Source organism: Sardina pilchardus, chromosome 20 (genome assembly GCF_963854185.1).
Source record: "Sardina pilchardus chromosome 20, fSarPil1.1, whole genome shotgun sequence".
Taxonomy (NCBI): domain Eukaryota; kingdom Metazoa; phylum Chordata; class Actinopteri; order Clupeiformes; family Clupeidae; genus Sardina; species Sardina pilchardus.
The window spans coordinates 19,875,344-19,892,271 of NC_085013.1; the positions used below are offsets into that span (position 1 = coordinate 19,875,344).

Consider the following 16,928-nt stretch of genomic DNA (forward strand, 5'->3'; position numbering starts at 1 on the left):
TGGCCAAGGGAGAGAGTGGTGCCCATATGCAGAGCACTTTGGACTAAAGGGACCAGATGTCTGAGACCAAAACCGAGGACATAAATATTTGGGGAAAAAACAGGGACATTTTCAGTTTGACTATCAATCTGATTGAAAAACACACAAGTTTTATCTTCAAAAAACGGGGCCATAGGTAGTTTTTCTGTATTTTCCCGGGGACAGGCAACCAAAAAAACAGGGACTGTACCCTGAAACCAGGGACATCTGGTCACCCTACTTTGGACACATGATTGAGCCAGATCACTCTCTGTATTGGCTGTAACTTTGTGCTTTGTATTCTCCTTGTGATACTGCGAAGGGAGTCAGAGAGAGCAAAGCCTGCCTTCATAGTGAGTACTTGTTGTGCAGAGATGTGGCTGGATTGTTGTGGGTGAGGTCGACTTCACATATCCACTTCTAAGAGGAACCCAGATGAACTAAGAGGTGTGTGACACTCCCTACTTTATCCACCACCACAAGCCTGCTGAAGAAACATCACTGCCAGGGCTGTCCTCGTCACAGGATTCCCTCACTCACTCTTTCACAAGAGCCAGGTCTGTCCATCCCTGGTCAGGTCATACGGGGGACCGATGCCAGGGTGAGCGTGCCCATCTGTGCAGTGTTACTAGGCATGAAGGCGACGGTCAATCTCTTCCGCTCCACTGGCCAACACCACAAGCTCTGGCAAGATCTGAGATGCCATTTTTATTGACCCTGCTGACAGTAAAAGGCAAGCCGCCGTAGAGCTGCATGGCCATGGTTAGACGGAGAGAGAGAGGGAGAGAGAGAGAGAGAGAGAGAGAGAGAGAGAGAGGGAGAGGGAGAGAGAGAGAGGGAGAGGGGGAGAGAGAGAGAGAGAGGGAGAGGGAGAGAGAGAGAGAGAGAGGGAGAGAGAGAGGGAGGGAGAGAGGGAGAGAGAGAAGCCGCAGAGGCTCTTGGGCTGTGGTCTCTTTCCAGGATTTACAACTGCCAATCCAGCGCTCCCTATGATGTAAGGCTTGGCACTCCATTAAAAAAAAAGTTTTCAAGAGATTGGAGTGAAAGCCTGGATCAAACAGGTTCACAATGCACATATTGTGTAAATACTTGTAATGAACTCCAGATGCCAGCCCTGATCATTGGACTGGCTCCAAGATGGAGGGGAAAAAGCACCATGAGGCAGTATACTCATACACAACAAATCACTAGCTTACTGCTCCGATGCTCCAACAACAAGGATCATGTCTAATTAACAGAGATATCTGTGCATATATACCAGGAACAATCGCTGAACTTCAGATCAATACACACACTTCATTCTCAAAAACAGCAGTCAATCAATTTGACCTCTCTACCCCTGCTCTGCTGACATATAGCCTATTTACCCGTGTGTAACTGAATATTGAAACAAACTAGTTTACCAAAGGTTTCCTTGATAAATAATGCATTTATACAACAAGCAAACAATACAGTCAGAGCATGGTGCTACAACGTAAAACAGAAGCAAAGGCGCCACCCTCTGTTTAGTTATGACATTGCATGTCAAACATTTATTTTCACAACATACCATGATGTGAGGGTCTCAATTTATGTTACCGTTGCCTGGTTGTAGCATGGAGGACCACACTGCTCACTGCATCTGAAAGAAATAATGTAAGTCAGTTGAAGGTGACCCCAAAACGATTGCCTTAAGTATATTCGTATGTTTGCAGTGACTGAAGTAAATGCTTTCTATGTAGCAAACAGCACAACAATGATCCAGGGTGAAAGCCTACAGAAATCTCTCAATAAAAAAAACAGTGTAAACCACAGAATGCTAGTCTAGTTTACTCTGCTTATATGATAATATTTAACAGTAGAGTTGATTTAAAAAGAAGAAAATCCCACTGAAGATTAGGTTTGCGCGGACATATGGGTTTCGTTTACGCACTACTACAGCCACTACTAGCCTATATACGGTCTGGTGGACAAAAAATATTTGGCACATATAGGCCGGGAGCCAGGTCCACCCCTCAGGATGTTTTTTGCTACCTTTTTTTCACTATTATTTCCTATTATCTTATACCTTGAGCCATCACAAGATGGTAATGACCACCCCCAACTCGGCCCCGTTTGGTCTCAGGAGCCAAAAAACACCCTTTTTGGGAAAAGCTTTTGGCGGAATGACATAATTGTGAATATTAAGGTACTGGAGCTACATAAATGGTCATATAACCCTATAATTTAGCATGGTGTATCCTGACACATAGGGGAAACTACCATAAGAAGATTTTGGGGATTGCTGCCTTTTTGCTGTCAAATATAACCCTCAACATACCCCAAAAGACAAAAATATGTCTGTCCGCCTGACAAATTGTCATCAAAACTGATCATTTTCAAGCATTTTATGATACCTATCACTGCCTCAAATGTACACAAAAAACTTCCCAAGTTTATAAGCTTCAATTTAAATCCAAGTTGACCTTTCTATCTAGAGGATTACAGCTGGTATGACCAAAGTTCTGCACTATGCATAAAATCGGAGAAAACAGAACTTTCAAGCATTACCATTCCAAATGGGATTAAGCATATATTAAACATATTTTTAAAAGAGTCAACAAATGTGAGTTCTACTCTAGTACATATGAGCACTGGTCAGAGCATCTGTGTGTGTGTGTGTGTGTGTGTGTGTGTGTGTGTGTGTGTCCAGTGTAGTTATGCTCTGGGCATGCAGTCCGGCTGTATCTCTGATGACCAGTTTACAGCCACGTCCATTTTCACTGATGGCTGCTTGCTCACCTCTGACCTCTTTGGATCACCAGAAATGACAACACTGTATAGTAGCTACCATGGAAGTCAGAAAGAGAGAGTATTCAATACGCTAGTCAGCCGTGTGATCAGTTAATGATGATGGTTGTTCAGTGACGCTTGATTAAGACAATTGAGAATCCTCTTACGAGCTTTAGAACCTGATGTGGTGGTTGTCTGGCTATGGGCTAACATGCAGCAGCAAGTAGCCTGGGTGCCAGCCGAACTTAGCCCCGGCCACAACATTTAAGGTTTGGAAGTTCGGTCTGGTATTGCTCCATTGGCGCAACTATGCTTGAACCAGAGCTGTGCAGACCAATTAAATTGTCAGGGTGGGCTTTATATGACAATGGAGAAATGATTAACAGTAACGTACTCAACCACTTCACCAAAGAGCGCTTTGGTTGACTAAGCTTACAACAAAGATGCTGCTCTGATTGGTTGTAGGTCTATCCAATTGAGTGAAGAGGTGTTTTTTTTCCTGGTTCAGTTGAAACACACCCCATAATTACAGCCCAGTAGCCTAGAAATCTAGATGCCCCTAGCGGCAGCAAATGTAATTTGGCTGGCGGGGCAGTCTAGGCACGATCCATAGAGCCAGGGAGCTGAGAACCCGAAGCACCAGCGGGCCAATCACAGCGTGTATAGAGTCGGTGGGTGGGCTTAACATAATGGTGACTGACAAGCGACCAGAAGTTGCGATGGTAACGCATCCTGTTATTTGAAAACAAGAAGATGATTCGTTTAGCGTTATCCTATTGCGTGGAGAGGGAAGGTTACGCATCCTGCTACTTGAAAACAAGAAGATGATTCGTTTAGCGTTATCCTATTGCGGGGAGGGAATTTGAAAGACAACTGTTTATCCCACCCCTGTCCTGGGCTGTTAGCCCTGTCTACGGTGAGTGTCCAGACCCTACATCTTGATGTGGGTCTGGCTCGTCAGGCTAACAGCCCAGTGGAGCAGTATCAGACTCAAATTCTGACTAGAATTTTGAGTATGACAACGTCAGGCTAAGCAGCAAGACAAGTTGTGGGTTAAAATCAGGCCTGCCACCATTGTGCCCTTGAGCAGGGCACTTAACCTATTAGTTGCTCTGGGGAGACTATCCCTTGTAATAATATGTACAGTAAAAGTGTAAAAAATAGTATATAAGTATGAATGAGTAAGTTTCCCCATGCATAAAGGCTTATTAATGAACGTTTCAGTAAATTTACTCTCCTTGTAGAATCCTTATACTGTACTCCTTGCAGAATCCTGTGGTGGTCTTAAAAGTTAAAGGGTCATTTAGCTGAAAGTCACAAACAAGCACAGTCAGGGCAAGTAAGCAAAATTCAGGGATTCTATAAAGCAGTCTCTTAGAGTTTCTGAGTAGAAATGAAACCAAAACAACTTTTTAGATTCAAGTGCTTGTAGCGGGCAGTCCTAAGCTACATAAGAAGCCAACAGTGATGGAGCTCAACAACTACCAACCGTTGGCACTCACTTCAGTCATCATGAAGTGCTTGGAGCGGGCAGTCCTAAGCTAGTCCTAATCAGACACCGGCTCCCCACCACCCTCCCTACCAGTGTGCCTATTGCAAGAACAGGTCCATGGGTGATGCAATTTCATCTGCCCTCCACTTTGCCCCTAAACACCTGGAACAATGCAACCAGTGCCGTCACTCCCACCACGCGCATCATGCACTGTGCTTAAGGCACCAAAGGACAGAGGGGCCACCCAAATATAGCCAATAAATAGTAGCCTAGCTTTACTGCAAACTGTGCTTCTCTCCTCCTCGATAACGTTTACAATGTCAAAATACACCAACACCATGGCACATTCAAGGATGATACTGTACTTTTGGGGTTCTCTCAATCTCCATCACATATAGCAGATCTAACTTTACTTACTTCACTTAAATGCAGGAGAGAGGCAACGAGAGTGGCAGACTCCAGCTGAATTATCATTGTGTATCTCCTTTTAAATAAGGAAATCATGAAGTCAACAAAGAGAGATTGTTGTTTGTGAGGTTATCTGGGTCCTATAGGTCCTACTGATAGGCCTACTGATCATTTTTAAACTCAGATTGGTGAAAGGGCTCTTTAACATAAGCTGCAATCAATGTGATTTGGGACATGGACAAGAATATAAAGACTAGTCTACTACTTTTCCTTTGTAGAATGGAATTGATGAGTTTCGCACATCCATTCAAATAGCTAGGTGGCTACCAGGCTTCACTTTTAATTTGAAACACAAAGCAACTCACATAGGCACCAAAATGGCCAGCAGCGGCACTGAATGCAACACCCATGTGAGGATGCTGTTCATTGACTTTGGCTCTGCGTTTAACCCTCCTGTTGTGTTCGTTTCATGTTTGCTAGTTTTATGCATCCGTCATAAATGGCTGCTGCATTATAACTTGTTGTAAATCCATAGTGATACATATATTATCATCTAATGTTGTGATGCTCTTTGTATCAACTTATATTCTGTTGAATATTACCTGTTTTGAACTTGACCTGAGCTCATGCAAGTCAGAAAGCAGAACATTATATTGGGTTAAGGTTCCAGTGGGGGCTGGCAGAGAAGCAAATAGGGGGAGAGATGGTGTGTTTGTGTGTGTGTTTTAATGTACAGAAGCACACAAACAGTCCATCTGATCAATAGGTATGCGCCTGGATTAAATTTTATACACTGACCATTTTCTCACTCATTCATTTCTAATGGTCGGTCATTTTTGACCGGGAATAGACACGGGTGTTCTAAAGTTAAATTAAACACGCAAATTGTAATGCAAATGATCAAAATTTGTTTTATGAGTTCAGATGCCCTGCAAGTCATGGAGCCTCATGGGAGTCAGAATAAGTTATCAATATTTTTTAAAGAAAATAATTGTCAATCAGTCACATGCGAACACAACAGGAGGGTTAACACAATCATCCCGATGAAGCTGATTGGGCAGCTTGGCTTGCTGGGTCTCAACACCTCCATTTGCAACTGCATCCTGGATGTCCTGATGGAGAGGCCCCAGACAGTTCAGTTCAGATTGTCAGCACCAGCTCCAGAACCAGACACACAACTTCCAGCTCTCTCTCAAACCACATCATCAAGTTTGCAGACGATACCACAGTAGTGGGTAACAACGTAACAGCAACCATGATGATATACGGCTGGGCAACAATCTCTTTCTCAACGTCCAAAAGACCAAAGAGGTGCTCGTTGACTACTGGAAACAGGAACAGGTGAAGGCCACCAAGTTCCTTGTCTATCCTGGTCCACCAACAACTACCTGGCCAAAAAGCCTTTTTCCGACGGCTGAAGAAGGTCCATCTCCCAACACCATTCTCTTTTCCTTTTATAGGGGAACTATAGAGAGTGTCCTGACCACATGCATCAGTGTGTGGTGCCTTTGATTGCACGCTGCTCCAGAGAGCCACTGTAAGAGACTCCATGGCCTCTTCACTAGGGCTCGACCGATATGTTTTTTTCAGGGTAGATACCAATATCAATTATTACCACAAAAAGAGTCCAATAACTGATATGAACAACTGATATGTCAGTTGTCAAAAAAGGGAGGTAGATAGTAAAGGTGATATGCAGCACACATTTTCTGTGTATCATGTTAATCCAAAAGCTGAGTGAGCTGTGGCCCGCAATTATTTTCATAGATTACACAATGGGCTGTGTTGTTGTTGTCACAAAGTGGATGCTTTGCCATTGTGCATGTGAGTGCATGAGAGAGGGAGAGGAAGGTGCATGCGTGATGACTATAGGCAAGTATTAAGGTTGAATAGTTTAACAAAACAGTTTTAAAATGGTTGTTACACTATTTAAGCATACAAGTTGTGTTGATATGTAGCTATAAACTACACTTTAGTGCACCTACTGTAATACCTATCTCAGGACGACATTTAGTCCAGGTCAGATTTTGGCCGGCCCTGGGTGCATGTAGTCTTTTCTGCCAGTCCGTTTCAAAACAGAGCAATTAGACTTCTTGACTTATGCTATAATGAAGAACTTTGGTTATACCAGCTCTAATCCTCTAGTTAGAAAGGTTGTTTATTGTTTATATGCAAAAAAAAAAATGCTTAATCCCATTGGAAATGGTAATGCTTGAAAGTTCTGTTTTCAGCGATTTGATGTATAGTGGAGAACTTTGATCATACCAGATGAACTTCTCTAGATAGAAAGGTCATCTTGGACTTAAATTGAAGCTTATAAACTTGGGAAGTTTTTCATATACATTTGAGGCAGTGATGTGTATAATAAAATGCTTGAAAATGATCACTTTTGATGACAATTGTCAGGCGGACAGATATTTTTTTTGTCTTTTGAGGTATGTTGAGGGTGATATTTGACAGCAAAAAGGCAGCAATCCCCAAAATCTTTTTTTGGTAGTTTCCCCTATGTGTCAGGATACACCATGCTAAATTATAGGGTTATATGACCATTTATGTAGCTCCAGTACCTTAATATTCACAATTATGTCATTTCGCCAAAAGCTTTTCCCAAAAAGAGTGTTTTTTGGCTCCTGAGACCAAACGGGGCCGAGTTGGGGGTGGTCATTACCATCTTGTGATGGCTCAAGGTATAAGATAATAGGAAATAATAGTGAAAAAAAGGTAGCAAAAAACATCCTGAGGGGTGGACCTGGCTCCCGGCCTAATAACGGTTAGTCACTTATTTTTGCGACCGGTTATGACTCTAACCCGTAACATTTCGTGTTTTTTGTCGTCTTTACTGACGTCCCATGGTATAGTCCTAAACTGAATTCTCCTGTTTTCCATCAAAACTAAACAGCAGGTGTCGCTCGACTCATGACCTTGTGGAGAACCCATGGTTATACTATGAGCCTTTCCTCTTGGCTCTTGCAAATATGGGTTTATGGAGTGGGAATATATGATCTAGTCTCCGGGGACAGCTGGAATGGATGAGCAAGTGAGAAATCTTTGAGAAACATTTGACTGAAACATTTGATATGAAAAAGATTAGAAAGAATTATAAAGTCTAAATAACCTTTAAAAACGACACACTTGGGCTTATTCCTTTCTCTTTCATAACTTGGCTCTTTAAAATAATGCTGATTGGTGTTGCTGCAGACTACACTGTGCTATGACTGCCAGTGTTCACTAATACACTTCACTTGACTGAAGTTCTAGTGTTCAGTCAAGTGTTTGAATATTGTATGAATATTAATGCATACACACTTATGCACTGACAGAGGCATGTTTACCACTGTTCTGCATCACCTCTTGGTTTAGCAACACTCTCTAAACATTTGGGAACTGTTGTCCAGTTGCTGGAAGTATGAGAATGAGATGTTGTTCCATTCTTGCCCGATATCAACTGGCTTGGGCCTTCTTAATTGAGTTTTTTTTGTATAATGCATCAGTTATCCAGATCTTGATTGTGGGCAGGCCACAAGTTGGATGGTCCCTATTTAAGCCCAGAGGGTGTGGAGCCCATGATTTCCTAAAAGAAACCAGGACAGTTCCACTTCACCTCTTTAGTCTGTCATGTCTAAAAGTGTTTTCTTCTTGCATGGTAGAGTTTTAACCATTTCTGGACAGAGCATCATACTGTGTTCATATAGACAATGTTATCAGACGTTTTCCTAAGCCGATCATTTCCATTACAGAAACAGTTCTGTTTTTAATGCAGTGCCATCTGAGGCTCCGAAGATCATGGCCATCCCGTATTGATTTTTAACCCTGTAACTTGTCTTGCGTACAAAGGTTTATCTGGATTCTCAGAGTTTTTAAATCATATATTCTAAATGAGGAATTAGGCCTACTTCTTAGTCAAATAGGATGTTTGTTCTTGTCCCCACAGTACAAGCTATCCTACAAGTCAGGACACCTTTCGTTACTGAGATTCAAATCTTTTGTTTCTTTAGTATTTTGTATGTCCATGTGAATTTGCGATGACAGAGACACAAATCCTCATTGGAGGATACCAGTGTTGCACACAATTCTGGAGAGATGTTCTATTCTTCAGAGACTTTGTTCAGCTGCTCTGCTGGATGGCTGTGGTGTGATGATACCTTTCTTTTTAAAATACCTCAACGGTGTTCTGTTTGGATCCAAGTCAGGCAACATACAGTATTTGGCCAGATCAGCTCTTAGTCAAGTCAAGTCAAGTCAAGTCAAGTTTATTTATATAGCGCATTTCATACACAGAGGTCATTCAATGTGCTTTACATAAACAAAAACCAAACAGTAATAGCAGATAAAAGCATAGATGAGCAAAGAGGAATCATAATAATAATAATAGTAATAATGATAAAATAAAAAAAAAATAAAAAGAAAGCAATAAAGAATAAAAATTAACATAAAAGACATAAGGTGGAATAAAAAGAAGACAGGTCTGTTTTTAACAGATAGACTTTGCCAGAGTCTAATTTAGCAAACCAGTGATAGTGATCCTTCTCAAACACCCAGAGCTGCTTAGGTTTTCTTCTTCTTTGGAAACTCTTTTGTGCTTTTGGCAATGCAACCATACTGGAATATTTTTAGTACAGACTATTGTAATCTCCCGTCTTGATAACTGCTAATCTGATGATTCATGGGGCAACTTTTTGAGCGATGTTGCTGGACAGCTTTTCTCATTATTGTGGTTCTGGCATGTTGCCATTGATATTGGGCAACCATTTATTTTCTGGAGAACTTTAACCATCAGTAGGCAAATCGTCACGATTATCAATCAATCTGAATAAATAGAACTGGTTATTTGGTTGCCCAGCAACATTGCTCAACATTGCCCCATGTATCACCAACTTTACGGCTTTCTACTGTAACTCCCTCCCAACTGCCATGGTGGAATCTGGTCTGGTTTCCAATCATCCCAAAGGGCAAGGCAAGTTTATTTATATAAATACATATACATGTCATACACAGGGGTAATTCAATGTGCTTTACATAAATATAAACAAAGAGTAATATTGCATAAATGCATAAAAGGCAGTTTAAAATGTTTAAAAAGAAAGTACATAATAATTAAAAGACATGAAACAGCATAGAAAGATTAAAAGACAAACAATTCAAAACAACAAATAACTGGAACACAGCCAACAACTTAGCCTTATGCATCGAATGAAGCTCCCTTAGATTACTGGAGCATAGCCAACAAGTTAACCTTGTGCTCCGCATGAAATTTACACAGATTCTCATATTTTGGCATAAACAATGAAAGGAGGGATGACAGCACAGATGACAGCATCAAAGCCTGAGCCTGATTCACAATCTATAACAGCAGCACTCTCAAATATGAAGATTAAGTAACCTTGTATGTGCACACACATATTAGACCAAAAAGGCCCAATGGAGCCTAATAGAGACAGAGTATTTTGTCAAACAAGGGGATGGGTAACTCCTCTCCTTGACAAGGCTCATGCTACCCCTTGGCCATTGTGTTCATCCAAGGAGCATCATGTGGCAATGCATCCATACACACAAATCCAGACTGTTCTGGTTTGTAGTTCCCTTAATGGTGGAATGAGCTATCAGAGGGAGGAGACTCAGTTCTTCCAAGAGTTCTAACACCTCTAGGAAATCACAATTTTCATATTTAATGTTGGGACTAAGCATTCACTGTGTCTTGGCCAGACTAATGGCAAACATGCTTGACCACCAACAATCTTGGACCCATAGAATGTGATTCCAAAATTCATCTTCTTCTCATGCTCTTTGGTTTGGTCCTTGGTAGAAGTTTAATCTGTATAGTTTTGTGCAAAAGAGCATGATTTTTGTTCTTGGGCACTCTTGGTCAATAGAGCTTGATATTGTTTAATGTCCGGCGCATTTCCATCAGTATTCCCTGCACTGAGTCTGAGGCACTTGTCCATCAGTTTTCTTTAGAGATACTGTAGCTTCTTCACATCTTGTGCTAACCTGCCACTGTGAGTCTGTGTTGCTCTGGATAACAGTGTCTGCTGAATTCCAGTCCCTTCACTTTTAAGTTTCTTCATCTAGAATGATTCCAAAAGCATTGATTTTGTTTCACTTCAACTGGTTCAACAGGCAATATATTTAATCTTTTAAAAAACAATAGCGTTTAAGTCATTGCTCATCATTTTAATTAGTTTGTGAATAAAGACACATTTCTCTGCTCTTTACTTTCTGACTGCAGTGATATGAACTGTTGTGTGGTCTCACTAGTGAATACATTGAAACCAGCTCTTCTTGCTGTGGCAGTGTTCAGATTCACAGTCCTTCATTCTTTGCCCACAGGGGTGGTCTGTGAGAGGGACGTCCCATGTCTGACCTGGTATCACTGAGGAAGGTAAGGTGTGCTTAGGCATTAGACCCAGCAAAAAAACACAAATAGCACAAACACAAACATCACAAACTGGGACAAAATTCCAGTGGCAGAGAAGAGGAGATGAGTGAAGATAGTGTTTACACTTCGAGAAGGGTCCATATCACAGAGAACACTCACAAGACCACCCCAGGCCTATAAGAGCATTAAAGATCACGGGAATCCCCAGTGGGTGTGAGCGCTGAATGCAGCACAACCATGTTAACACTGTGTTTATGTTGCACTTATGTTTGAGACTTGAAATGAGCATGAATCTACATTCATCATATTCACATTTCTTATACGTGTAAAAGTAACCTTGTCTCATAACACACAAAAAGGTGTCTCCAGCAAATATAGCTGGTGCATAGTCTGTCATGTTTGGTCAAAATGTGTGTGACTGTGATTGATGCAATACTGTAGCATTATGCTTGTGTCACCACATTGAAACAGTCCAACTTTCATATGTACTAATGCACTAATATGTTGTGGACGAAGTTGTCTCTAACCACCATCACAATATCTGTTAATACACCCCTGCACACAAGATGAATGAATGTAAATGTAATATGTCATAGGCGAAATATTCAGTTGGAGGGTGTTTAAAGCAACACTAAAGAGTTTTTCGTACCTTAAAATAATGTTTCCAAAACAGGGTGAACTGCACTTCTGCTTTCACTTCACGGCCCCCTATCGGCTATAACCGCACTGTGTAACTTTACCAGATCGGGTCGCGTACCTTGATGAAATGAGACATAATGACATAAGAAACTACAAATTTGACTTGCTTCGATGTTGCAATACATCATACTTTTATAAAATCAATCATGCAACATACTCTACCTTGTTTGTGGACATCATTATTTGCTGGATAAACAAATAGCGTTTGTGCAACAGAGGAAAAGTGCTTTAGTGTTGCTTTAAGTAGGCATGTAGAATTAATCTTGCCAAACTAATGCAATTAAAATGACCAAATAGCCATGAATAATGCTTCAATTACTCCTTTCGAGCTGTCATTCCAACCACCAAACTTTCCAACCATATTTTAGATTCTACCCTTTCTAGAAACACCTTCCATGAACTACCAGGATTGTGATGGAAGTTAGCCAATGACCTTTTCTAGAAACGCACCTCAGCCTAGTAGTTTTTATAGAGTGCAAACTAATCTGTGAGGGAGAACATAAAAAGATTATTCAGAACATTTCCAGTATATTCTCAATCAGAATACACTAACAACCACTTTACAGCTCTCACATTTTCCCTTCATAGTATATTCCAGCTGAATGTTACACTAACAGGCATCTTTCAGAATCCTGACCCAATCCACATCATTTCAAATTCCCACTGATAATCCCACAGCTAACCCCACAAATTCCTTTGGTCTGAAGGGCGCTGTTGCTTCAATCTAAGAATGGAACCACAGAGAAGGGAATCCACAAAAAAGCAGCCCTCCTGAATTGCGGGGAGGGACAATCTGCGCTTGATTGGACGACTCCAGCTGTGCCTGCCGGCATTCCCATGGCCTCACACGCACTTCCTGCAAGCGGCCGCAATACGCAAGCCATGAAAGGCACGGCCATTGAACTCTCAGGCAAGTGGCAATATTTGCTCACCTGAAATACACACGAGTCGCCAATTGGGGCCCGGGACTGCAGCAGCGCTGCAGCTGTGGGGTAGAGAGTCAGGAAAGGCCAGGAAGCCTCGGGAGGGGTGGTTGAGGACAGGAGTTGGGGGGGGGGGGTTTCGGGGGTGTTTCGGGGGGGTTGGGAGGACTGATGGGCTAGCCTGGGCTCCCCACTGAGGGGCTGTTTTTTTTGGCAGAGGCCTCATTGTGTTTTATGTGAGGGGAGGCCATATTTGTCCGTAGCCACAGGAGCCTGATGAGGTGCTAATCTGTTGAGTGGCCGTGTCACAGCAGCCCCCACGCAGCAGGCTGGTCCAGCTAGCCACGGGGACCTGTTAAAAATCAAAACTAAAAGGAGGCGAGGGTTTACGGGCCTTGCTCCCCGGGACAGGGTCTGTTTGGGGCGGAGAAGGGTTTCATGGGTAGCCAAACACAGGTCGCTCACTCGCTCACTCGCTCTGTCGTTGCAGTCGCAGGGGAGATGTTTGGGAACTGGTGCCCTGGAGAGGCACAAAGCCTGCTGTGATACCTGCTATATAGGGCCCCTGCACTGGTTGTCTGTAAACGCTACAAATTAGCCATCAGCATATGGATGGGGCCTGTCACCACCAGCCAGGGAGGAAATGGCTTCCAAACAGCAGCTCCTCTCATACTGTCAAGTGTCACATTCCTGGATCCAACAGCTAGATCAGTGAGATGTGATGTGGCAAGATGGGACACTTGCAGGGATAAAATGGTTTCTCGTGAAAAGTTGCCAATTAATGTCATGTAGGAATATAACTTAAATATAGATAGATAGATAGAGAGAGAGAGAGAGAGAGAGAGAGAGAGAGAGAGAGAGAGAGAGAGAGAGAGAGAGAGAGAGAGAGAGAGAGAGATAGATAGATAGATAGATAGATAGATAGATAGATAGATAGATAGATAGATAGATACATTATTGATCCCTAAGGGGAAATTCAAGTCAAATGTGAAATTTGACATCCAATGACACTGACAAGAAAATCAACATTAGCTAATTGATTGGCTTATAAAGTTCTCCAGTTCTTCATGCTCAGCAAGACACTGTGCTTCAGTTGAGCAGCCCAGACAGCCAAATGAAGGAACACAGGAGAGGTGTGTTATGGTCAGGATGGCAGTCACAGTGGCAACCAAACCGTGCTGCCGTCGTCCTGAACTGTCTCAGACTATTTCCACGTGTTGAATAGAGATAAGGCTTCTTGAGATATGAGACTAATGGAAATTTGGGCTTGTCAAAGCCGGACCCTTTATATTTCCTCTTTTCTATTTGACTCAAACTCGGCACGCGATAAGAGAAAGCAAAGTCACACCACTGATGGAAATGAGGACCTAATCTGCGGTGCCTCAATGAGTATGTCTTTTTGCCTGCATGTAGACACCAAACAGCAGGTAATGAGGATGCCTATCAGCTGCATTTGCCTTGGCCTGCCTTAACACCCGTATTAAAACTAACATCCATCTTAATACTGACGTCACGGTAAACACCGTGCTTATTCTAATCCACGTGCCTTCCAAATAGGCCTATACATTAGTGCCTATACATTAGAGCCTATACATTGGCCTTTGATTGGATGGCTGTGATTTGAAGATGGTGGCAGGTGAGTGCAAACGACTGCTGCTCCCAGCTCTGCCTGTGGGGCTGACTGCAGTAATGTTTATAAACTGTTCTTCCCGGGAGAATGCCCTGCTTAATTAACATGGTTCTCCTTGCACCTCACGTTTAATTGCTTTTGCTCTTTGATTGAAATGTGTATTGACTTTGCAGTGCACTCAGTAATGAATAACAATGGTCGATTAGGTGATATTAAATCTTTTGCTTCGGGTTTGCATTAAACCTGATGGATTAAAATAACATCTTTCTTTTTTTTATGGTCAGCAATCATTTGAAAAGGCTGGTCGTGCATAATAATCTACGTATTAAAGCAAAAAGCGGTTAAAGAGAACACCTCCACACACACACACACACACACACACACACACACACAACTTTGAAATGACCAGAAAAAGGAGTACTCTTTCTTGTCCTGCTTGTGTCTAGACATCGCTTGTCATTTAAATCTATTTGGAGCTATTCAAACTCTTATGAAAAAGAAAAAAAAATGTCTGGGAGCGGCGTGGTCCGTATGCAGGCCTCTCCCCTGATGTGGATTCCAGGCTCATTTGCCCGCTGCAGGCTTGTGCCTCGCCGCTGCTCTTTGCATGACAAGGGACGCGTATCACCAAAGGAATTCATCGCTCCCCTGGAAACAGAACACACAGCGGCCCATCACAGGGACATTCCTGGATCAGCCTTCCCACCATCGCAAAGGTGCGTATTTGAGGAAATCCTTAGCCCGTTTACGCCACTGTTTACCCCCCGGGTCCACAGGGGCTCTGGGGCAATATCAGCACAGCCACCACCTCCCCATCCCGACTCAATAGGCTCTTTTTAGGCCCCTCTCTCCCTCTCTCTCTCTCTCTGTCTCTCCCTTTCTCTCTCTCTGTTTTTTTTTTATCTGTCCTGGGTTTGTGTGCCTTCTCTGACACATCTCTTTTTTTCAGATTCGTTTCCAGGTAAACACACGGTGGCCTGGTCCCCAAACCTGCAGCCAGCGGCCGTTGTCACAGCTGTGGAGGATAATGGCCAGACCAAACTCCGGGCCTCGCTTCTGGAATGTTTACTGTCACCACAGGCGCTTCGCCGCAAACATTTTTCGTCACTTTTATTTTTTTGGAGCAGCACGAGAGAAAGGGACTGGACTGGAGTTATTAATTTTATTTTGACGAATCACAAGCTTAACCTTTTGGCCTCTCATTCGTCTGTCCGAGTATAAAAGAAGGAGAAGTAACAACAGAAGGCTAAAAAATGTCAAATGAAGTGGTTGGTGTGCAGTATTAATGAGGGGAGGCTGGGGTTTACGTTTAAACTTAAAGTAACAGGTTCCTGCCAGCTTCCCTAAGTACTTTAGAAAGCGTCTTCCTGACTGGATCAAGAGAAGAGCACACAGGCTCCGTATTCTCTCTGGCTCTTTAGGTCTCAACTCACACTAATGGCTACAAGTGCACAGCCAGGCTTGAGCACTGTAAATATTTTTAGACGTGTTACACATAAGTCAACTTTGGTAAGTCAACTTTGTGTGGCATATTATGGAGCTGGAAGTATGTCTACAAGATAATGAACATCCTATTTGAATTTGGATCTACTTGGTATTGTTTGTTTATGCTTACCAAAATAAAACTGCCCACAAAGAGAAGTCATCGTGTGAACTGATCGTTGGGACTGCAGATGGAAAATAGCTTATAGCTAAATCTGGTACAGTGTATCTTTTCGCTTTTAAGTGATTAATATGATCTGTACATGGTCCCTGTAAGAAATAAACTTACTAAAAAAAAAAAAAAATGTCAAAATATACATTTATTAAAGCAAAGGGTTCATTTCAGGTTTTTATCCAATTCTAAATGATGACCTTCAGTACACTGCACATTTATAATCAACTCAAGTGCCTTTAATGATTAACTAGAGGCAACATATTTTCATAGGACGTGCGATCCAGCAGGTAATTTAGAGACAAAACACCAAAGCCATTTTTGAAGTTGCATTACATAATAATAAACTATGACATGCCCTTTTGATAAGGTGTTAAAACTAGACGAATGGCAATAAACCATTTCATAGATACTGGCACCATCCTTCTCCATGGCACTAACATTAGGCATGACTCATTGAATGCGACCTTCACCTTCATTTATTAATCAAATGAAAGCCAGTTCGAGAAAACCAGACACTAAACAGCACAACATCTTTCCAAGACTTTTTGTTCTCCCAAGAAGAGATGAAAGTGTAGGCCTACAGTACTTTTCAGAAGGAGACAGCATGGGACACATTTCATGTCAGTTCACACTGCCAGGCAGAAGCTTGACTGTATGTGCCTCAAATTGTATAGTGTTCTATATGACAAGAAGTCAGCATTTCCTTGTGAGAAGAATAAATATTATATACATCTGTGTTAAAAGCATTTGAAGGAGTCCCTTGTGTTTGCTATAGAATTAGCTTGATGCATGCGATATGAAACCTCAAAACCACATTACATTTAATGTGATGCGTTTGTAGCTGTTACACTGGCCCGCAGCTCTCTCTGTGGACCCGTGACGGAAATGTACCGCACACAGTTTACACATTAGGCTTTACGCGCTCCAAACAGACCCTGAGATTATTCTGACATTTACATGTCTCTGCTGCGCAA

The 16,928-nt window shown here is 42.2% G+C and overlaps 1 long non-coding RNA gene across 1 annotated transcript; it reads left to right on the forward strand.

Moving 5' to 3' along the window:
• The first annotated feature begins 1,593 nt into the window (after positions 1–1,593).
• LOC134067522 (uncharacterized) lies at positions 1,594–16,599 on the forward strand. The gene is made up of 4 exons (XR_009936515.1): positions 1,594–1,653; positions 10,997–11,048; positions 14,744–15,013; positions 15,247–16,599. It is a non-coding gene; the product is annotated as an uncharacterized LOC134067522 (long non-coding RNA).
• The last annotated feature ends 329 nt before the right edge of the window (positions 16,600–16,928 follow it).